This window comes from Eretmochelys imbricata, chromosome 15 (assembly GCF_965152235.1).
Source record: "Eretmochelys imbricata isolate rEreImb1 chromosome 15, rEreImb1.hap1, whole genome shotgun sequence".
NCBI lineage: Eukaryota > Metazoa > Chordata > Testudines > Cheloniidae > Eretmochelys > Eretmochelys imbricata.
The window spans coordinates 11,832,987-11,856,283 of NC_135586.1; positions in this window are offsets into that span (position 1 = coordinate 11,832,987).

Genomic DNA, 23,297 nt, shown 5'->3' on the forward strand with positions numbered 1-23,297 from the left:
GTCTTTCTGAAGCATGCTGCACTGTTGCAAATCCCTATTACTTTCATGACACACTGTCTTCTGACAGAATATTGCTACTTCAGATGAGTCCATAGCAAAATGTGCTGTCCTCTTACTGCATCAACTTTGAAGATTGTATGTATGTATGTATGTATTAAAATGTTTCTAATGTGTTTGGGGACCAGAAAGACAAGAGTTCTTTATATAACACAACATAAAATGTAAAATATTAAAGTTTCTTGATCAAATGCTGAAATCAAATGCCTTCAATATGGGTAAAATTCTGGCCTGTCCTACACAAGGGCATTAGGGGGTGAAAGAGTCCAGTTGCATCATCCCAAATAGATGGCAGTTACAAACAGTTATTCACCTAGACTCTCACCCCACAAAATGACACTTATAGAATGCGTAAAAACGCAGCAGCACAGAATCTTCCAGCAATCTCAAGGGACAAAAAGTTTTCAACATGTATTGTGGGTTTAGGGATTTTTTTAATCTGGGCATATACTCTGAATAACATTTTATAACACTGAAATCTACTAACAATAAATGGCTTTTGTGGTTATTAAATGCTGAAATTAATCTGGGGTATTTAATCACCTATAAGAGCAATAAACAGCTTCCTTAAAATTATTGTGGGAGGAGGAGTGCCTATGGTATAATCAATTCAAAAGGGCAATGCCATACTGAAGACTTCCTGTTTGCAGGAGGAGGTGGAGCTGAGGGAAAGATTTGCTTGTGTTCAGCAAAGGGATGCTGAATCCCTTCTTGCCTGTATTAGATGAGTTTGTATGGGAACATTTGTGGAGATATGAATAGTGCCCATAAACTGTTGCATTGTCACAACAAAACTAATATTGTTACCAGAGAGCTGCCACATTTGATTTGCCTCAACTGTTTCACTTCTAATATTCAGTCTCCTACCCTTGGGTCTCTTTCCCTAAAATATTTAAAAGCAAACATTGTGTATAACACAATCTGGAGAAACATTGTGTAGAATACAATCTGGAGAAAATATGTTGAAAGATGATCCTTTAGAACATTGTAGATAATACTATAATTTCTTTGAAAGTTGGTCAGTGTTAAAGATGCTGTTTCCCAAATGTACTATTGTGAAAGTACAGTACCAAGAGAGAAGACAGCTTCTATAGTAACTACAGTATTTGTTCTTTATGGAACAGCAGATTAACCTGCACACTTATGGTTTCTTTATCCATGTACTGTCCTTTCACATATCTGGAAACTGACTTTGACTCTGTTCTGTTGGTTGCATTCCCTTGGCATTGTAGTTGAGATGGCCTCGTGTGCAATGGGAAGTAAAAGGAATATTGAAAACTAAAAGCAAAACATTATTTCTAGAAAGATTTCAAAACCGATCATTGTCTTTTAATACACATGTACCTTGCAAGATTTAAAAGTTCTAGCAATAATCTCCCAGGATTTTTTGTTAGTGATCATAATTTTTATTAAGACTTGGTAGGTCTACACTGAAAACTTTTGCTGGTAAAACAATGTTGGTTGGGATGTGATTATTTTTATGACATTTCCATGCTGATAAGAGCCCTAATGTAAATGCAATGATACAGGCAAAAAGATGTTTTTGGTGGCATAACATATTCTGTTTGGGGAATTGGTATAAACTGTATGGGCAAAAGCATTCTTTTTTTTCCCCAGCAGAAGCTGTGTCTAGGTTAGGAGAGTTTGCCAGTATAGCTGTACTGGCAAACCTTTCTAATGTAAACAATGCTGAAGAAGACAAAGCCTACAGCTTGGGGAAAAATGTCCATTTTACTGAGAGATTCAATGCTTACCTTTTATTTATGTGTTAGGTGTGAGAGCAGGTTTCTATGCCATATCTACATTTGAAAACTCCATCAATGGTGCAGCTCAACTGGTGAGACCAGTAGTGGAAGTGGTAATGTAGACAGGACTCATGTGCTTTTACCACCTTGTAGTGTAGCCGTACTTGCTGGTTAAAAATTCATGTCCTGTCTACACTACAGCTTCCACCATTGCTTCCTCCAGTGGAGATATACCAGTGGTGAAATATGGCTAAGAAAAGGTCTTAGTGATCTGGGCAGGAGGACCACATAGTCTCTGAGGCTACTAATATGCAGTATGCATCTTTATGAAAAGTCTCTGATCAGCTCCAGAAGATTAAAAGAAAAGGTAATCAATAAACAAAGGAAAATAATGAGTAGGATAATGTAGGCATTAACATGGCAATGAAATGCCTTATTTCACAGGTAAATGGAAGATTGTAAGATGTTGATATTGGATAGGGTGACCAGATAGCAACTGTGCAAAAACAGGCTGGGGGTGGGAGGTAATAGGCGTGTATATAAGAAAAAGTCCCAAAAAACAGGACTGTCCCTTTAAAAAATGGGGAATCTGGTCACCTTACTATTGGACAATGACTATTTGTGAAAGAAGTGCAATGGTCTGTCAATTCTATAGATGTAAAAGGGACAAACACTGAGAAAATGTCAAAGGGGAAGGAAAGTCAAAGAAGAAAATATGTGAAGTAGAGAGAGAGAAGGAAAAAATGCAAGCAACAGAAAAATAAATGTATTCTCAAATAAGAACATAAGAACAGCCATACTGGGTCAGATCAAAGGCCCATCTAGCCCAGTAACCTGTCTTCTGACAGTGCCCAATGTCAGGTGCGCCAAGAGAAATAAACAGAACAGGTAATCATCGAGTGATCCATCCCCTGTCGCCAGTGATGAGCTGCCAAAATCTTAACAACCGGTTCCCTATAAAAAGTTCTGGTTTAAGGGATGTGCCACAGTATGTATTTTTTGTACCAGTAGGGTTACCATACGTCCATATTTTCCCGGGAGGAATTTTTAAAATTTAAAAATATAAATTTAAGAACCAAAAAGTATGACATGTCCGGGAAAATACGGACGTATGTTAACCCTACCTAAAATTCTTTTTTAAAAAGATGGGCCTGAACTAGAAATGAGCTCTGTTTCACATGTGTGTGGGTCCCTGTCACTCCCTGGGGGTGTGCTAGGGTGACCAGATGTCCCAATTTTGGGGTCTTTTTCTTCTATAGGGTCCTATTACCCTCCACCCCCTGTCCTGATTTTTCACACTTGCTGTCTGGTCACCCTAGGGTGTGCACATGTGTGGGTCCCAGCTGCTCCCTGCCCCCCTCATTGAAGCAGGTGTGCAGGGGTGGCTGGAGATGGGCTGGCTGCAGGCAGGGGGTGGCTGCGGGCAGGGGTGCGGGGCTGGCTGGAGGCAGGGGCTGGCTGTGGGCAGAGGTGGGGGGTGGCTGGAGGCAGGGGCTGGCTGCGGGCAGGGGGTGCAGGGGGTGGCTGGAGATGGGGGCTGGCTGTGGGCAGGGGTACGGGGCTGGCTGGAGGCAGGGGCTGGTTGTGGGCAGGGGGTGGCTGGAGATGCGGCCTGGCTGCAGGCAGGGGGTGCAGGGGGTGGCTGGAGATGGGGGCTGGCTGCGGGCAGGGTGGTGGGTACTCATAGGGAGGGCGGCTCGGAGCAGCGCAGCAGAGCAGCCGGGGACCCACCAGGCAGCAGCAGCAGCCCCAGGGCCAGGAGTCGGGGGAGCAGGAGCAGCAACAGGGCTCATGCCCAGGGCCAGGCGGCAGCCCACGTGGTCCTGCAGCACAGCACCCCCAGCGGCCGGAGGAGAATTACACCATTTCCCAGCCAGAGCTATCAAAGCCTCAGCGCCCCCTGCAGGGAAGCAGGTTAACAACCAGTTCTAAAACTGCTTCAAAATTTAACAACCTGTTCGTGCGAACCGGCTCCAGCTCACCACTGCCTGTCGCTCATTCCCAGCTTCTGGCAAACAGAGGCTAGGGACACCATTCCTGCCCATCCTGGCTAATAGCCATTGATGGACCTAACCTCCATGAATTTATCTAGTTCTTTTTTGAACTCTGTTATAGTCTTGGCCTGCACAACATCCTCTGGCAAAGAGTTCCACAGATTGACTGTGCGTTGTGGGAAGAAATACTTCCTTTTGTTTGTTTTAAACCTGCTGGCGCCTATTAATTTCATTTGGTGACCCCTAGTTTTTGTGTTATGAGAAGGAGTAAATAACACTTCCTTATTTACTTTCTTCACACCAGTCATTATTTTATAGACCTCTATTATATCCCCCCTTACCTAAACTGAATTTTGTTCTCTCTCAAGGGAACTGTTCTAAAATGTATATTAGTGGAGTCTAGCACTACAGCATCACCACCTTAGAAAGAAATATGGACAGTAAAATTAATAATAAAAATAATCAACACTAATCTAGCCTGGTGCTGATTTCCAATTTGTCCAATTGCAGAAAAAAAATGGAAGAGTAAAATGAATGTGTGTGTGTGTGTGTGTATAGGTAGAGTATGCAGTACAGTGTGTATGTGCATGTGTGTTATATAATGTGTGTGCAATACACCAGCGACATAGCTCCTTATACAAAGAGAGCTGTCTAGCAGACAGAGCAAAGAGGAGAAAGTGAAGTTCTCCAATGAGCATGCTTCCAGCACTGTCTTTCCTCTTCCTAAGCAGCAGCACATTCCCAGCTATTCCCCTAGAGAGCACGTGTGACAATCCAGGCTCTGTCTCCTCAGATGGCCAATCCTGAAGTACAATGCCTCTGCAAGTTAGCAAGCGCCTCAGACCTAGAGAGCTGTGCTCTACAGTGTGGTCCTCCTTTCAGTGTACTCTAGGGCTACCACTTTTGAAATGCAACAAAAAACAGCCCCCTTCACCCACTCTCCTGCACAAGGCAAGCCTGCCCCAACCCCATCTCCCAAACGGAAGGCAACTCCGTGACCCCCACATTCAACAGCCACATATAGTATCTAGAGAGGAAACACGTATAGGTAAGATTGATAACATTGCAGGTCTACTCACTCTGATTTAATCTCTCTCTCACACATGCCCAGTGTGCTTGTGTTTTAGTGGGCAGCCAGCTGCTGTATTTTCAACACTTTCGATCTGTTATTGCTTAAACTGCATAAGTGGGAACACTGCAGCATCTTTAGCTGGGCACACAAACTTTTAACATTAGATAGCCCAGTGTATTGGGATGTTAAAGCAAATCTTTAGACCTATGTAAAAAACCCTGGCAGATTACTTGTTTTTTTTTCTGGCAACTGGCAAATCCATATTAAAAATTCAGCCAGGCTGGTCAAATACCAGCCAGGCGGTAACTCTAGTGTACCCCCACCTTCTGTTGACTTAAAAAAAGGCTCTGTACCTGTGACTCCTCCCACTACAGCTAGCAAAAGACTCCTCCAGTCCTGTCCTTTCTGTGTGATCACTAAACACCTCCCTGTCTCACGCCAGGGGACCACAGGACTCAGACAAGTGCTTCTGTTTTATTTTTTTTTAAAGAAGAAAATGGAAACAAACAAATTTTCTCCATCACATGGGCTTTTGGTTTAATGCCTCTGCAGCTGCTGTCTAGCTTCTCCAGCTAGACACTGATGTGAAAAAGGGCCACTGGAGAGACAGGGAAGCTCTAGTGGATGTGAACATTGACACTGATGAATTGAAGAGGTGGAGGCTCCCTGCTTGCCTGGCCGTGAGGAGGTAAGTGAAATGCTCGGCATTTCTCTCTGGCTCTCTTAAATCAGATTAAGGATTAGCATAACTCTCTCCTCTGTTTTCTGCATAGGAAGGAATTTGAAGAAGGGAGGAGGGAAAGCTGTGATTTTGAAACCATAGAGGAAGGTTTTGCTGTCTGAAGGCACAGCTGAATGTCACTGTGAGCTAGAAATGTTTTACTGTGTGGGGGAGAAAATTAGTAAGGGGTTAGGGTTAGGGAAAGCTGCTGATATAGTGAAAATGACCTGCCCAAGGGATACTGGCCTTGTGTCCACTGCCCTTAATGGAGTTACTCTGGATTTATTTCAGGATATCTGAGAGCAGAATTTGGCCGATATTTTATAGCCCATATTCAAAATTCACCCTCTTAAATAATCTTTCCAGAGTCAAAGAACAGTGGCTATAGTCCAAATTTCAGTTTATCATTAATATAAGACAAGCACAGTTGGGAAACTCTGGACTCAAGAGCAAAGAGACCGAAATTTCTTCTCATCCCATGTGGTCCCTAGGGAAGAAATACCCTGCATATGATAGGAGAGGACCCAATTCCATTCTCATTTACTTTCATGTACATCTGGAATAACCCCAGTTAGTTATTTGAGTTACTCCAAATTTACACAATTGTAACTGAGAGCAGAATTTACTCCCTAAAAAAGTACAGTGAAAGAACTTCACTTTTTCAACTGTCATTTTTAGTTTAGAATGAAGAGCATTGAAAAGTGCTGTCCACTAATTTGGGCCATCATTTTCCACTTTCCTTAGATTTCAGACATATCCTACCATAAAATCTTTTTTTAAATCACAGCCAACAAAACTGATGCCATAATTTCAGAAAGAAACAGCTTTCCATGACATCACCTCCAGAGGTGCAGCTCACTTGATTATTTTTGATGGCTCAGCAGAACCTCAAATCTTGCTAGAGTCCCATATCAGAGTGGACATGTATTTTGAGAGTTTAATCATATGAATAATTTATTTAATAATATACAATCCAGCCCTACAAACACGACTGCCCCAAACCTCCCCTATTTCCACGGCCTCAAACCCATTTCATTGAGGGGGTTATTTCCCCTCTGAGCTCCTACTTCACATGCAGCATAGCAAAGACTGAGAAAGAAGAGAGAAAAGGAGTACTTGTCACACCTTAGAGACTAACCAATTTATTTGAGCATAAACTTTCGTGCGCTACAGCTCACTTCATCGGATGCATACTGTGGAAAGTGTAGAAGATCTTTTTATGTACACTCAAAGCATGAAAAAATACCTCCTCCCACCCCACTCTCCTGCTGGTTATAGCTTATCTAAAGTGATCACTCTCCTTACAATGTGTATGATAATCAAGTTGGGCCATTTCCAGCACAAATCCAGGTTTTCTCAGACACCCCCCCCCCACCACACACACACACAAACCCACTCTCCTGCTGGTAATAGCTTATCTAAAGTGACCACTCTCCTTACAATGTGTATGATAATCAAGGTGGGCCATTTCCAGCACAAAACCAGGGTTTAACAAGAACGTCTGGGGGGAGGGGGGTAGGAAAAAACAAGGGGAAATAGGTTACCTTGCATAATGACTTAGCCACTCCCAGTCTCTATTCAAGCCTAAGTTAATTGTATCCAATTTGCAAATGAATTCCAATTCAACAGTTTCTCGCTGGAGTCTGGATTTGAAGTTTTTTTGTTGTAATATCGCAACTTTCATGTCTGTAATCGCGTGATCAGAGAGATTGAAGTGTTCTCCGACTGGTTTATGAATGTTATAATTCTTGACATCTGATTTGTGTCCATTTATTCTTTTACGTAGAGACTGTCCAGTTTGACCAATGTACATGGCAGAGGGGCATTGCTGGCACATGATGGCAGATATCACATTGGTGGATGTGCAGGTGAACGAGCCTCTGATAGTGTGGCTGATGTTATTAGGCCCTGTGATGGTGTCCCCTGAATAGATATGTGGGCACAGTTGGCAACGGGCTTTGTTGCAAGAATAGGTTCCTGGGTTAGTGGTTCTGTTGTGTGGTATGTGGTTGCTGGTGGGTATTTGCTTCAGGTTGGGGGGCTGTCTGTAGGCAAGGACTGGCCTGTCTCCCAAGATTTGTGAGAGTGTTGGGTCATCCTTCAGGATAGGTTGTAGATCCTTAATAATGCGTTGGAGGGGTTTTAGTTGGGGGCTGAAGGTGACGGCTAGTGGCATTCTGTTATTTTCTTTGTTAGGCCTGTCCTGTAGTAGGTGACTTCTGGGAACTCTTCTGGCTCTATCAATCTGTTTCTTCACTTCCGCAGGTGGGTATTGTAGTTGTAAGAATGCTTGATAGAGATCTTGTAGGTGTTTGTCTCTGTCTGAGGGGTTGGAGCAAATGCGGTTGTATCGTAGAGCTTGGCTGTAGACAATGGATCGTGTGGTGTGGTCTGGATGAAAGCTGGAGGCATGTAGGTAAGTATAGCGGTCAGTAGGTTTCCGGTATAGGGTGGTGGTTATGTGACCATCGCTTATTAGCACCGTAGCGTCCAGGAAGTGGATCTCTTGTGTGGACTGGTCCAAGCTGAGGTTGATGGTGGGATGGAAATTGTTGAAATCATGGTGGAATTCCTCAAGGGCTTCTTTTCCATGGGTCCAGATGATGAAGATGTCATCAATATAGCGCAAGTAGAGTAGGGGCGTTAGGGGACGAGAGCCGAGGAAGCGTTGTTCTAAGTCAGCCATAAAAATGTTGGCATACTGTGGGCCCATGCGGGTACCCATAGTAGTGCCGCTGATCTGAAGGTATACGTTGTCCCCAAATGTAAAATAGTTATGGGTAAGGACAAAGTCACAAAGTTCAGCCACCAGGTTAGCCGTGACATTATCGGGGATAGTGTTCTTGACGGCTTGTAGTCCATCTTTGTGTGGAATGTTGGTGTAGAGGGCTTCTACATCCACAGTGGCCAGGATGGTGTTATCAGGAAGATCACCGATGGATTGTAGTTTCCTCAGGAAGTCAGTGGTGTCTCGAAGGTAGCCGGGAGTGCTGGTAGCGTAGGGCCTGAGGAGGGAGTCTACATAGGCAGACAGTCCTGCTGTCAGGGTGCCAATGCCTGAGATGATGGGGCGGCCAGGATTTCCAGGTTTATGGATCTTGGGTAGTAGCTCACGAAAGCTTATGCTCAAATAAATTGGTTAGTCTCTAAGGTGCCACAAGTATTCCTTTTCTTTTTGCGAATACAGACTAACACGGCTGTTACTCTGAAAGAAGAGAGAGAAACCATTTCTAGAGATGGTCTTGCCATGACTAGAGCCAGCCAAATTGCTACGGATCACATTGTCCAACAGACCCACCAAAAGGCAAATTTTCAGAACTGATCTCATATTCTAAGCATCTATTTTTGCACATGTAAATGTCTGTGCTGACAAAAGTACAGGCGTGTTAGTTCCCCACTGTCTCAATCATGCAGAGAAAACAAACTACCATATTTACATGTTTCAAAAATTGGCATACAACTCTGGAGGCCAGTTGTAGGATTGAAAATTTGCTTCTACATATCAGGGGGACAAACTCAATCTGTCACTGCAGGCATTAACCATGATGGAGGTTGCTGAGAAGCTGAACATGATTAAGTTATGACCGTCAAACAACAATGGTTGTAATCAGAAAAGTAATAACTATTTCTTAAATCATTAAACAGATCTGACTATGTCCACATGACAGGTACCCTGAACTAGGTCATTTGATATTTTTGTGGCAGGTCCAAAAATTAGCAAGCATCTGGCTTGGCACTAGCTGAATTAAATCCCATTTACACTTTAACATTGAATCAACTTTGTGACTTGTTAGTGATATAGATGGTTCTTTGCTACCCATGTCAGCTAATCATGTCCTTGTTAGTGGCCTAGGCTGGCAAATTATTTTCTTCCTGTAACCAAAACAATGTTATTTTATTATGTAGGTGGGACTCCCTTACTAGGTTTGAGTACCCAGGTTAGCCAGTCCTTTTCCCTAGTTCTCTGAGCAACATTCTAGAGTTCACTCCTCCTGTGTTGCTCATCCTGCTCTGTGTGCATGTTCTGTAATATTTCAATTCTCTACTGAGTGTCACAACCTGGTTACAAAAACATAGTAGCATTTATGACAGGTTTGAATGCTGAAAGTGGGTGAAAGTCACTAATGGGATGGGGACTGCTTTGATCTAATGCAATAGTGACAGCTACAACACTAATGAATTACAAGCCTTATTCTTCAGAATAAGGCTGGCTGGCCTTATTCTGAAGAATAAGGCCAGCCAGCCTTATTCTTCAGAATGGGTGTTTATCTGATTGCTCTCTTTTTTTAAAGAAAAAAGAAAAGTGCGTGTGATTCTCAGGAATACTCAAGGTTTAGTTGAAGGAACCTCTAGTTCACAGGATTACAATATGTGTTCTTATGTTGCTTGAAATGAACAAACAAAACCCCCACATTTTCTCCCCCTGGACATTTGGAAGATGAAGGCAGAAAATCAAAATTGTCAGACTATATTAATAAAATAGCAATTTTTTAACACCCACATTATATACATACACACGGAATAAAGTGATATTTTTGTCTTGATGTTTTAAGAGCAAAGAGAATAAAGTAAGTTCAGTGGCCTAACTTTCACTGTGATTGTGCTATGATAGAAAGAGGCTCATGAAACTAAATGTACATATATAAAAAATAAGAACTCCAGTGATGCAGACAACACTAACAGCAGCCCTCATAAACTCAGCTGGGCTTAGAGTGGTTAATAGAGCTGAGCAAATAATTCATTAGTGTTGTAGCTGTCACTATTGCATTAGATCAAAGCAGTACCCATCCCATTAGTGACTTCCTAGTTTTACACTAAATCTCCACTCCTCAGGATTGCTCTCTTACAGGATTTTTTCCCCCAGCATTCCTTTCTGTGGCTGATCTTTTAAATTTGGCAGAGCCAAACAGCTGCAGTACTATTGTAGCCATTTTGCAACTGGTAGCTGTAGCTTTTCTCTTACACCTGGTAAGTGCTACTTATGTTTTTTCCCCCTTTCTTATTGCCCAGGAAATAGAAGGTTCTCACACTGATTAATTTTGGGGTATGTTTCAAATATCCACAAAGAGATCAGTTGTGTTTAAAGCAGTGAATACTCTCTTATGCCCAATTGTCTCTTCCTTTTTTGATCCTGAAGTGAAGTCCTAATGCTGAATTTGTTACATCACAATAACTTTTATGCCAGTAGCCTGTAATGTCTAAACACAGGCTCTTAACTTCACTACAGGATGAAGCAGGAGAAGCTGAGATGAGAAAAAAAAATTCCTCACGAATACAATAGGCCAGATTCTGCGGTTAAACTAATGATGATTTACATTACATATCAGATGTAAGTGGGTTAGAAAACAGGATGTAAGTTGATTAATTTGCTTCAATAGGGGATTCAGTGGATGTGCATGTCATAAATATAAAGGAAAGAGTAAACACCTTTAAAATCCCTCCTGGCCAGAGGAAAAATTCTTTCACCTGTAAAGGGTTAAGAAGCTAGGATAACCTCGCTGGCACCTGACCAAAATGACCAATGAGGAGACAAGATACTTTCAAAAGCTGGGAGGAAGGAGAAAAACAAAGGGTCTGTGTCTGTCTGTGTGATGCTTTTGCTGGGGACAGAACACGAATGGAGTCTTAGAACTTAGTAAGTAATCTAGCTAGAGCTGCGTTAGATTATGGTTTCTTTAAATGGCTGAGAAATTAAGCTGTGCTGAATAGAATGGATATTCCTGTCTGTGTGTCTTTTTGTAACTTAAGGTTTTGCCTAGAGGGATTCTCTATGTTTTGAATTTAATTACCCTGTAAGGTATTTACCATCCTGATTTTACAGAGGTGATTCATTTTTACTTTTTACTTCTATTAAAATCCTTCTTTTCAGAAATGGAATGCTTTCTCATTGTTCTTACGATCCAAGGGTTTGCGTCTGTGGTCACCTATGCAAATTGGTGAGGATTTTTACCAAACCTTCCCCAGGAAGTGGGGTGCAAGGGTTGGGAGGATTTTGGGGGGAAAGACATTTCCAAACAATGCTTTCCTAATAAATAAATCCAGATAAACATTTGGTGGTGGCAGTGGAAGTCCAAGGGCAAAAGGTAAAATAGTTTGTACCTTGGGGAAGTTTTAACCTAAGATGGTAAAAGTAAGCTTAGGAGGTTTTCATGCAGGTCCCCACATATATACCCTAGAGTTCAGAGTGGGGAAGGAACCTTGACAGTGCAAAAGGGGTATAACTTGCACAAGTAATGCAGAAGTTTTGGGACTGGCACCTCAGAAGGGTGCAGTAAGAAAATCAGTAAACTAGATGGTGTGAAATAAAGATGGTCTGCCATTTTATCTTCACCTACTTTTAACCACTAACTTCCATTAAAGTTTTACCATTTACAAACCAAAGGCTGTCTCGGTCAAGGTCCCTGCAATCCTAAACTGGTCGTGTAGTTTTTTTTTTTTTTTTTTACCAAAATTATACAGAAATATTTTTACTACCCAAATTATACAGCTTCTGCCTCTGAGGTACCTCTCCCCATGAAGAGACTCAGGGAACAGGTGCAGACAATATAAAAAACAATTCAAAAAATCCTATCCTCATTTCTTATTTTATAAAACCCCACTGTAAGTTAAAACAAGCAGGAACTCCTGGTCTAGCAACAAGAAGTATTTATGCTTTAGCTAGAAATCTAGAAGTTATTGCTTTAGCTAGACAGCTAAGAGACTAATTTAGTCCTAAACTAGTTTGGGAGCTTTCCCAGTTGAAACCTGTAAACTGAGAGCTCCTTTTAACAAGGACCAGGAATATTGTTGCCAAGTACCCAGAGGCCAGTTTTCAAGGGTGACCTTCCTTGCAGGCATGGGACACCCGAGCTCACCAAAAAGCATATCCTTTCAGTGGCAGGTTCTTCCTCTTTCTTCCCAACACAGCTATTCCCTCCTTAACTGGGGGTGGTGGATAATGGCCTATTCAAGCATCTTCCTCGTTGGTTATGCTAGATCCATTTTTCTGGGCTTAACCAGTTAATCATCCTCAATGTAATCCTTCTCTCTCTCTCTCTCTCTCTCTCTGCTGCCTCCTTTGAGAAGGTGTGCTGGTGGCCATCCAGTCACACGCAGCAATAACTCCCTGAGACGGCAGAGGCCTCTACCTCTCAAACTAGAGGGAGAGAGGGGAGACAAGGCTGAGCCGGGCCTTGGCTGTCAACTTCCTGGGAGCAGCATTTCTCTCCCCGGCACTCCCCACCCGAGCTACTGGCATGGAGACACCACGGATTATAGATTTGCCAACCTTCTATTTCAAATATAAGGGACTGTTTTCTTAGCACCCCCGCTCCACCCCTCCTCCTCTTATCATCATGATTAGTATTCATAATAATACTAAGCATACTTGCCTACATTCGCCAGGGGTATTTCTGGCTGCTTTTTGCAGCACTCAGCAACTTCCAATCTTGTTGTACAGAGATGAAAAACATAAGGGACGTCCCTTGGAATAAGGGAGCGTTGGCAACCCTATCACAGAAGCCAGGGCAAATGCCCTGAGATTACATTAATCTTCGTTTTAATTTTTTTTGAAGGTTGCGATGTCAAGCCCTGGAATTAATGCCAGAATTAAGATTGCCCATGAAAGGCCGCTATAGTTACACCTTCGGTGCTGCAGGAACGTGTGCGTCTCTGCAGCAGCTTTCAACAGATTATCCCCAATGTTGGCAATGCTCATGATTTTATCATGACTCTAGCGATTTTGGGTGTTTTTTTTTTTAAAATCTGTCTGAGGAAAACACGATGACGAAAGGTGCCAACTCATGGATTTTCCCTCATTCAAAATGGCCACCATCTTCTCTTACTGTCAATGGGGCTGAAGCCAGCAAGATGGTGGCCATTTCCCAACTGTCTAGCTGCATATGGAAGAGAGGCTGCCCTCAGTAATGGCTGCCACCTCCCACTGTTTTCAAGGAGGCTGAAGCCATGCCCACAGGAAAAATGGCTGCCACTCCATCATTCGGGGGCTAGACAGGAGAAGGGGGCTGTGAGAAGTAGCTGGGATACTGTGAAAGATAGCTGGGGAGAGTGAGGGGAACAGGAGGCAGATTTAGTTGTTGCAGAGGAATGGGGGGCTGGAAGCACTGGGGGCCGGAGGAAGGATGAGGGGGAAACAGAGGACTGTGATGGGCATGAGAGATATGGAAGGGATGGAATGGTGGCTCCCCCGATCCTGGGAGCAGTGGTGGGTAAATGGCACCCCTTTGAGCAGTCGGGGAAGGCAATGTTGCAGTGAGGCCAACTCTCATAACTGATTACGAGTCACAGGATTTTGGAGCCCGCAGGAGGAGCTGTGGCAATGTTGCCAGAAGCTCCTCTGATTCTGTGATTTTTCAGGGCTGGGCAGAGCTGTGTGCAAGGGACTCGGGACACAGACCGGTCCTGTGTTCTTGTGCAGCCCTATAGCAGAGAGAGGGCCTTGGGGCAGTTGCAGGGGCAGAGTCCAGAAGTGCTGGGACCCTGACTGGGGAGGGGGGAGAATTGGGAAGTGGCACTGTTGGATCCCAAGTACAAAAGTCCTGTGGCAGCAGGAGGCAGAGAAGTGTCGCTGCTCGGTCAAGACAGTAATAGGAAGTGGATGGCAGTTCCCCTGTCTAGGGATGAGGAAAGGGTAAGTGAAATGTCCATCTGGGCAGCCAGGAAGAGGCCTATGTTTTTGTGTGTGTTAAAGGTTGACTTTTCAACCTGAAAATCTGTCTTTCACAGTGGCAGAAGAATAGAGGGGAGGCCAAAAGACAAACTGAAAACATATTTGATTTTTTTTGGCCCAAATAAATTGGTTTATCTTGTGATTTTTGATCTTTTGAGGTTGGCAATACTTTATCCATTTGTTTCTCTATATCTCATAAGAGCATCCCGGATGAATGTCCAGCACCAGTAAAAAGCGACCAGTTGGTTCCCTCAACAAAATTGGCTCAATTTTGGGGAACATTAGGAGTGACAGCACAATCTTATTAGTATTTTAAAACTGCCCATTTTGTAAGTCTGAATGTAATCTCTTTCTCTATGTTCTGATATGGGTAGGTTCAAAAGGCTCATCACTCTAGACCAAAGCCTCTCTTAGCATTGTCTTTTTTTATTTCCCACCATTAAAAATATCCTCCCACATGCAATAATTTGTATCTTTCCAACCTTAATCTCATTTTGTGTGTAGCCCCCTGAACAAGCAGGGATGCCCCAAGAGAAGAGACCCACCTGTTGGTAGTAGGGGGTCCACTCCAGAGTCCTGCACTGCTGTTTTCTCCAGAGCAGCAGGGCAGGTGAGGGGGATATGGCTCCCCTCAGTCACCCTTGTGACCCTCCTCCCTCAACCAATGGGAGGAAGGAAGACACCAGACCCCAGAAGCTTAGAGGGCAGAAGAAAGCCAGAAAGACTTCAAGCAGTGTCTGGCTCCGTGCAGTGCCCCAGATGCCTGGGAAAGCAGGAGGAAGGCTATCAATAGTTATGCTTTTCCTCCACCAGGCAGAGACCAACTGGGGAGCAGACAGGAAAGAAGGTCTCCTACCAGCACAGCACATCCAGGACCAGCAACTGGCCTGTCTGTAACCTCAGCCTACAGAAAAGCCCGAGGAGGGGACAATCCGCTCCTCCTTCCACCAGCCTCTCTCTCCTACCACTGACTGCAGCCTGCTTCCCCTGTAGCAGCCCACCCCAGATCTGGGATTTTAGATCAAGAGACGTGATCTGCTTGCAGCTGAACTTTGTTCCAAATTTTAAAGACTGTCAGCACAGCTCCAGAAGGGACTGGGGGATTAGTCCCTCTCCAACAATCCCCAGGGAGGACCTGCTTGCTTACATCAGTCCTCTGACTGCTCATGCAAAATAAGAGCCTGAGTGAGTACCCTGTATTATAGTGAGGTAGTTAGGGTTTAATCTTGCACCATTAAAGTACATTGCATCTGCAAATTCCCAGTATAATCAAGTATGTTTCTAACAGGATCTCCTTGCAGGCCCGCAGTGTGTCTCCATGTGCACCACCTGGGTATGTGGGGGAAATAGACGGAATTGAGAGGGGATAGGCTTTTGTTTAGGAAAGTTGGGGGGAGTATGTGGTCACATGACCTAGTGTGCTTGCTGGCATAGCCTTTAGTAATTAAAATGCATTAATATATCTAATCATTTTAGTCATTTAATATTTATACTAATCCTGTATTTCTTTTTAATCAATTCCTTCTGTAAAGTTTATAGTTATTGTTTTTAATTTGTTTGCTTGTGTGAGTGTGAGTTCTAGGGTGGTACCACTGCCTTAGTGAGAGTAAACCCCTTGTCTCACTGGAAGCACTGCCAAGTAGCTTTATTCTTTAGCAGACCAGCAGAAGGAGTCTGGCATCTATCAGCAGCCTTGCAAACGAGCCCAGGCGACAAAAATGGTGGAATTGTCCAGAGACTGTGAGGTATCCCTCTCCTGTTTGCACATCATACATGTACTAAGCCAGCACTAAAAGGGCAGTAACATGATACTATGGGCAGTAACTAGGAACAATCTGTAAACACCAGTGAGACCAGAGAAACAATACAAAAGGATAACAATGAATTAAAACTTAATATAGATCAGAGTCTGTGACAGCGTTCCTATCCAACCCGCTACTAAGTAATTTTGAGAGTAGAGTTTCATGAGACACGAGCAATACTTTAGTAAAATTCAAATATGTTGCACTGGCTGTTAGACCCATTTTTTAAACTCAGTTCTCTGACTCCTGTCACTAATTCTAGCACCTGTTTGATATGAATGTTGTCCTGTCCTCCCGGTATTAGTAAAGCTATTGACTGAACCTGGTCATTTAAAATATAGCATCCAGTCACTTGCCATTGTCGGTATGCTTTAACTTCAGCACTTATCAACTGATCAGATATTATTTGATTTTATTCTTACAGGAACTACCCCCAAAGCTTTGATTTTGAGCTTGTTTTTAAATAGTTATCCAATCTGCCTGCAGGTAGTAAAAACAAATTCGGAAGTGGTTAATAGCAATTTGATCCATTTTCTAGAAAAGCAACATGTCATACTCTTCCCTTCTGATCTGTGAACATTTTCCCCTCCCATGTTCTGTAGGTACTCAGGAGAAAGTATGTGATTAGATTGACTTTGTTGTGTGACATGATGATACGTCAATACAGATGGTTTGATACCATCACTGTATTTCAGGGAATCTTGGTCCAGAATATTATGCTAATGCCCCCTTCAGTTTAACAGCTGGGCTTTGTCTTCCTATACTGTTACCATAGCAATATGTCTGGTAATGGGGATAGGGTTGCCACTTGTCCTGGCTTTCTCAGGATTGTCCCTTATTTGAAGTAGCAGTCCTGGGAAATCTGGAAGGGTGCTCAGTCCACTCCTTTTTTGAGGTAACTCTCCCTTGGCACCAAGCAAGATTGGGGACGCACTGTACAAATACAGAGTAGTAGACGTCCATGCCCTGAAGAGTTGACAATCTAACTAGACAGACGCAGGGTGGGAGACGAGGTATAACACATAAGCAGAGTGAACAATAGCATGGCAGCAAATGTCCTGTTAGTTCCACAATTTTTTTGGGGGGGAGGCTACCTAGGAGGGGGATAAGCTAAACGGAAAGAAAAAGGAAGGGGAAGGAGGTGAGAGGGAGTAGAAGGGGCAAGTTCGGGGGAAGAGACTGGGAGGGAAAGTGTTGGAGCAAGCAGCCAATCTGTACAGGGCAGAGAAATTGCAGTCAAACCTGTAGAATGTTTTCTGAATGTCCTGAGGTACCTGCTTTGGCTGCATCTGCCCCTACTAGTTGGAGTCTCTGGCTGGTTGCTCTCAGCCTTTCTCCCCCCACCCCTTCCAAGACCACATCCTGGGGGGAAGGGAGGCATCACTTGGCTTCTAGTGAGTGTGTGTGATACCTGCATAAAGTTCGAGGTCCTGAGGGATGCTGTGGGGAGAGGTGGTTCCAGTTGGGTCCCATTTTACCCCTTTCTTCCATACAGCTGTCCCTGCTTTGGCTGCTTCTGCTGGTATGAATTACAAGGTCTCTGGCTGATTGTCCACTATATAATAATATGTCCAGGATTGAGAAGGAACAGACAGTGAATCCAATAAATTGCTATTAACACTGTTGATAAATAATCCAAGGTAATATTGGGTCAGTAAATCTTTTTTCCTGGTTCTTTAAAATGGTTCTATGCATTTGAGTTCAATGGGAGAGGGGGAGCAACCAAGCTTAATAAAAATCAGCATTACAACAAAAATATCCCCCCAAACTCCTCCTCATTAAGTGAAGTTTAACACCCTCAGGAATGCAATCTCCAGTAGCTCCCTCTGCCCTCCAGAGATTACAGGCTTTCCCAGAGTACTCCTCTTCACAAATCCCAACTCACAGTTCTCTCCTCTGACATCCCTTTTAAAAAGGATTTTGTGTCTGTCGTCTATGCTTTATTTCCATGATCTCTCATTGCTGGCAGAGGCTCCCTCCTTCTCTCTGAGGTTGATTTCCCAAATCCAGCAAAATTAAGTCCCCCCCTCTCTATTATCCTTGTGCTGTAGTTTTCTAATATTCTGGGCTGCTATTAATGTGCAAATCAGATAACTTCGTAATCTCAGAGCTACTTCCTCTCTGCTCCCACCTGGGATATCTCCTATTGATGCTGTAGTCCTGTTCACGATAGGTTCCTCATTTTCCATAAACTGAGTCCCTATTATCCCCAGTTACCACTAACAAATTCCAGCTGGCTGGGGCCCTTCTTTCCTCCCAGCCAATCAAATTATACTCCCAGGGCTTGATTTTCAAGGAGTCCAATATGATAATTAACAGGTTAATCTATTGAAAGATGGTTTAGGTTATTGTCATTGCTTGGTCTGTTCTACTCAGGTGTGCCTTGAGTTCTTACACCAATAAAACAAATAGGTCTGGCTCTCTTACTGTGCACTTTCATAGCACAATAGCAACAAGCAATCTTGATTGCATGCATCAGGCCTCTGTTATGTTTTGATTGAAATAAGCAAGCAGTGAGAAAGATTAAATAGGATTCTTTATTTAAACAAATTCACCAATTGTAACAGCTCTACTTTCTTGCTTTCTTCCCCGTCCTCCTTTTCCTCACCTAAACTCCCACCAGTGTTTCCAGTACACATTACATTTATTCATGCCTATTGTAGTCAATTAACCTTGAATTTGAGAGGTCCCCATGATAATAGGTCTGTTGTATCTATTAATAATTCTGTCCCCTTTCTTCCACCTGTCTTTCAGATCTTGTTTCCATTCCTTTACATTACACTGTGTTTCTCCTGTTCATATGCAACAGTTAAATACCATTTTTTCCATGACTAACGTTTCTGATTGTTTCAGGTAAACAAACTGAGCAGACAAGCTTAGACTACAGAATGACAATGGACAAAGGAGAGCTTCCCTCCCTGGAGAATAAATTAATGAAGAAAGAAAGAGAGTTGAAGAACACAGAGGAGAAGAAAGGATCCACATGGAGCTATTTGAAGAAAAAGAAAGGATATCAGGTAGATGTGTGCAGTATAACATGGACAAGCCCAGTACAATTTTACGGTTCTGTAGCACTAGAAGCAATTCCTGATCCAAGTGAGTTACAGTCCCAAAGTCCAGACCATTTTTTTTAACTTCTTAACTCTTTCAAGTGGCTCTCTCCAGAACTGCCTTCTTGTTTGTTTCATTTCCCTGTTCTTTTGATCTTGGAACTGCTGTCACTTTCCAGTGATGAATATCTAGACTTTTGCTTACAGGGAGGCTCTGAGGAATCATCTGTTGACAGAGTTTGAAACTGAGAGATTAAGGATTGCTGTCAGCAGAATTAAACTAAATAAGGGCAGAAGTCACTTTGAACATGAACTTGATTCTCGTGTACATGTGGTCCTGGACTCTCTAACCAAATGGCATTCCCACAGCAGATGTACTGAAGAGGTGCAGATGCTTGACATCGTTAGTAGGCAATGGTGTCTTTGCTTCCTACTTCATGTGTTTTGGCTGGGGCACTGACAAAATAAATGTTGTTACATTAGCCTAACCTGGGAGGTCAGAAATGGAGTGTCTGGTATTCAGCCTCAGCCCAGTGGCCAACAGGGATGTTAGATTTGAGATCCTATTCCCTGTATTGTCCTCAGTGGGGGTAAGAGTGTCTCTAGAAGACAGTGTAGATCTTAAAGTTTAAAGGTCTTAAAGACAGAGGTCTTTTAAAGGATCTATATTTTGCCAAATGACTACCATGAGAACTGATTATCAAATCTAGCCCAGTTACATCAACTATAACATTGATTATATACAAACATAAGAGTGGCCATATTGGATGGGATCAATGGTCCATCTAGCCAGTGCCAGATGTTTCAGAGTGAGTGAGTAGAAGAGGGCAATTTTGAGTGATCCATCCCATGTCATTCATTCCCAGCATCTAGCAGTCAAAGGTTTAGGGACACCCAGAGCATGGGGTTGCATCCCTGACCATCTTGGCTAATAACCATATATCCTCCATGAATTTATCTAATTCTTGTTTGAACCCAGTTATACTTTGGCCTTCACAGCATCCCCTGGCAATAAATTCCACAGGTTGACTGTGTGTATTGTGTGAAGAAGTACTTCCTTGTGTTTGTTTTAAACCTGCTGCCTGTTAATTTCATTGGGTGACCCCTGGTTCTTGTTATGTGAAGGAGTAAGTAAAACTTCCGTATTCACTTTCTCCACACCATTCATGATTTTATAGACCGCTAACATATCCCTTCCTTAGTCATCTCTTTTCCAGGCTGAACAGTCTAAGTCTTTTTAATCTCGCCTCAGAGGGAAGCTGTTCCATACCCCTAATCATTTTTGTTGCCCTTCTCTGTACTTTTTCCAAATCTAATATATCTTTTTTTGAGATGGGGTTACCAGAACTGCACGCAGTGTTCAAGGTATGGACGTACCCATGCATTTATGTAGTGGCATTATGATATTTATGTAGTGGCATTATGTTCCATTATCTATCCCTTTCCAAATGGTTCCTAGCATTCTGTCAACTTTTATGAGTACTGCTGCGCACCGAGCAGATGATTTCAGAGAATTACCTATGATGACTCCAAGGTCGTTTTCTTGAGTGGTAATGGCTAATGTAGACCCCATCATTTTGTATGTATAGTTGGGACAGTGTTTTCTAGTGTGCATTACTTTGCATTTATCAACACTGAATTTCATCTGCCATTTTGTTGTCCAGTCCCCCAGTTTTGTGAGATCCCTTTATAACCCTTCGCAATCAGCTTTGGACTTAACTACCTTAAGTAATTTTGTATCATCTGCGAACTTTGCCACCTCACTGTTTACCTCCTTTTCCAGTTCATTTATGAATATGTTGAACAGCACTGGTCCTGATACAGATCCTTGGGGCACCCTGCTATTGACCTCTTTCCAATGTGAAAACTTACTGTTTGTTCCTACTCTTTGTTTACTGTATTTTAACCAGTGACTGATGCGTGAGAGGACCGTCCCTCTTATGCCATGACCCCTTGCTTTGCTTAAAAGCCTTTGATAAGGGACCTTGTCAAAGGTTTTCTGATAGTTCAAGTACAATATATCCACTGGATCACCCTTTTCCACATGTTTATTGACCACCCCCACAAAGAATTCTAATAAATTGGTGGGCATGATTTCTCTTTAAAAAAGCCTTATTGACTCTTTCCCAGCATATGTTCATCTATGTGTCTGATAATTCTGGTTTTTATTTTTTTCATTAGTTTCAACCAATTTCTCTGGTATTTAAGTTAGGCTTATCGGTGGGTAATTGCCAGGATCACCTCTGGATCTTTCTGTAAAAATTGGTGTTCCATTAGCTATCCACCAGTCATCTGGTACAGAAGCTGATTTAAGAAATAGGTTGCATACCACAGTTAATAGTTCTGTTATTTCATATTTGAGTTCCTTCAGAACTCTTGGGTGAATACCATCTGGTCCTGGTTGTGACGGGTTGGATCACAGAAACCCCCTTGGGGCTGCCAACTGATGTGCCAAAACTACTTCTGCCCCTGCTTTCTCTGCCAGCTTGGGACTCCAGCACCCTGTCTTGCTGAGCCAGACATGCCAGTCTGCTCCAACACAGACCCAGGATCTGAACCACGTGTCCCAAAGCTGCAGACTTAACTGAAAGCAGCTTAAGAAATGTTCCTGTCTTTAACACTCAGATACCCAACTCCTAATGGGGTCCAAACCCCAAATAAATCCGTTTTACCCTGTATACAGGGTAAACTCATAAATTGTTTCCCCTCTATAACACTGATAGAGAGATATGCACAGCTGTTTGCTCCCCCCCCCAGGTATTAATACATACTCTGGGTTAATTAATAAGTAAAAAGTGATTTTATTAAATACAGAAAGTAGGATTTAAGTGGTCCCAAGTAGTAACAGACAGAACAAAGTCAATTACCAAGCAAAATAAAATAGAACACACAAATCTATGTCTAAGAAAACTGAATACAGATAAAAACCTCACCCTTCGAGGAATTCCAGTAAGCTTCCTTTTACAGACCAGTCTCCTTCTAGTCTGGGTCCAGCAATCACTCATCCCCCCTGTAGTTACTGTCCTTTGTTCCAGTTTCTTTCAGGTAACCTTGGGAGTGGAGAGGCTATCTCTTTAGCCAGCTGAAGACAAAATGGAGGGGGTCTCCCAAGGTTTAAATAGACTTTCTCTTGTGGGTGGATACCCCTTCCTCCCCCTGTGTAGAAGTTCAGCTATAAGATGGAGTTTTGGAGTCACATGGGCAAGTCACATGTCCCTGCATGACTCAGAACTTACAGGTAGTGGCCATGGTTTAGAAACTTCTTTGAACATCCTCAAGTAGACTTATGTGGATTGACGCATTCCAAGATCCATTGTTCGTTAAGTGCTTCTTGATCGGGCACTTAATTTGCACATTCCTTTCTCAAGAAGCTGACCAAATGCTTTATAAAGGTTACTTAAAAATCAAGCTAGTACACAGCCAATATTCATAACTTAGAATACAAAAATGATACATGCATACAAATAGGATTAATAGATTCAGTAGATCATAACCTTTACAGAGATGTGTTACATGGCATATATAGCATAAAACATATTCTAGTTATGTCATATATACATTCATAAGCATATTTCCATAAAGCCTTATGGGGGGCACCATCGCACTGGTGACTTATTACTATTTAATTTATCAATTTGTTCCAAAACCTCTATTGATGCCTCAATCTGAGACTGTTCCTCAGCTCTGTCACCTTAAAAGAATGACTGTTTGGCAGGCTTCCTGCTTCTGATTAACAAAAAATTGCTGTTAGTTTTTATGTCTTTTGCTAGGGTGCTCTTCAAATTCTTTTTTGGCCTGCCTAATTATAGTTTTACATTTGACTTGCCAGAGTTTATACTCCTTTCTATTTTCCTCAGTAGTATTTGACTGTTAGTGTTTAAAGGATGTCTTTTTGTTTCTAACTGCCTTGTCTTACTCTGTTTAGCCATGGTGGCCTTTTTTTGTTCCTCTTAGTTTTTTTTTTTTTAAATTCAGGGTGTATATATAGCGTGAGCCTCTATTATGGTGTTTTTAAAAAATTTCCACGCAGCTTGCAGGAATTTCACTCTTGTGACTGTTCCTTTTCATTTCCATTTAACTAGCCTCCTCATTTTGTGCCGTTCCCCTTTTTGAAGTTCAATGGTACTGTAGTGGATTTCTTCGGTATTTTCCTCCCTACAATAATGTTAAATTTATTACATTATGGTC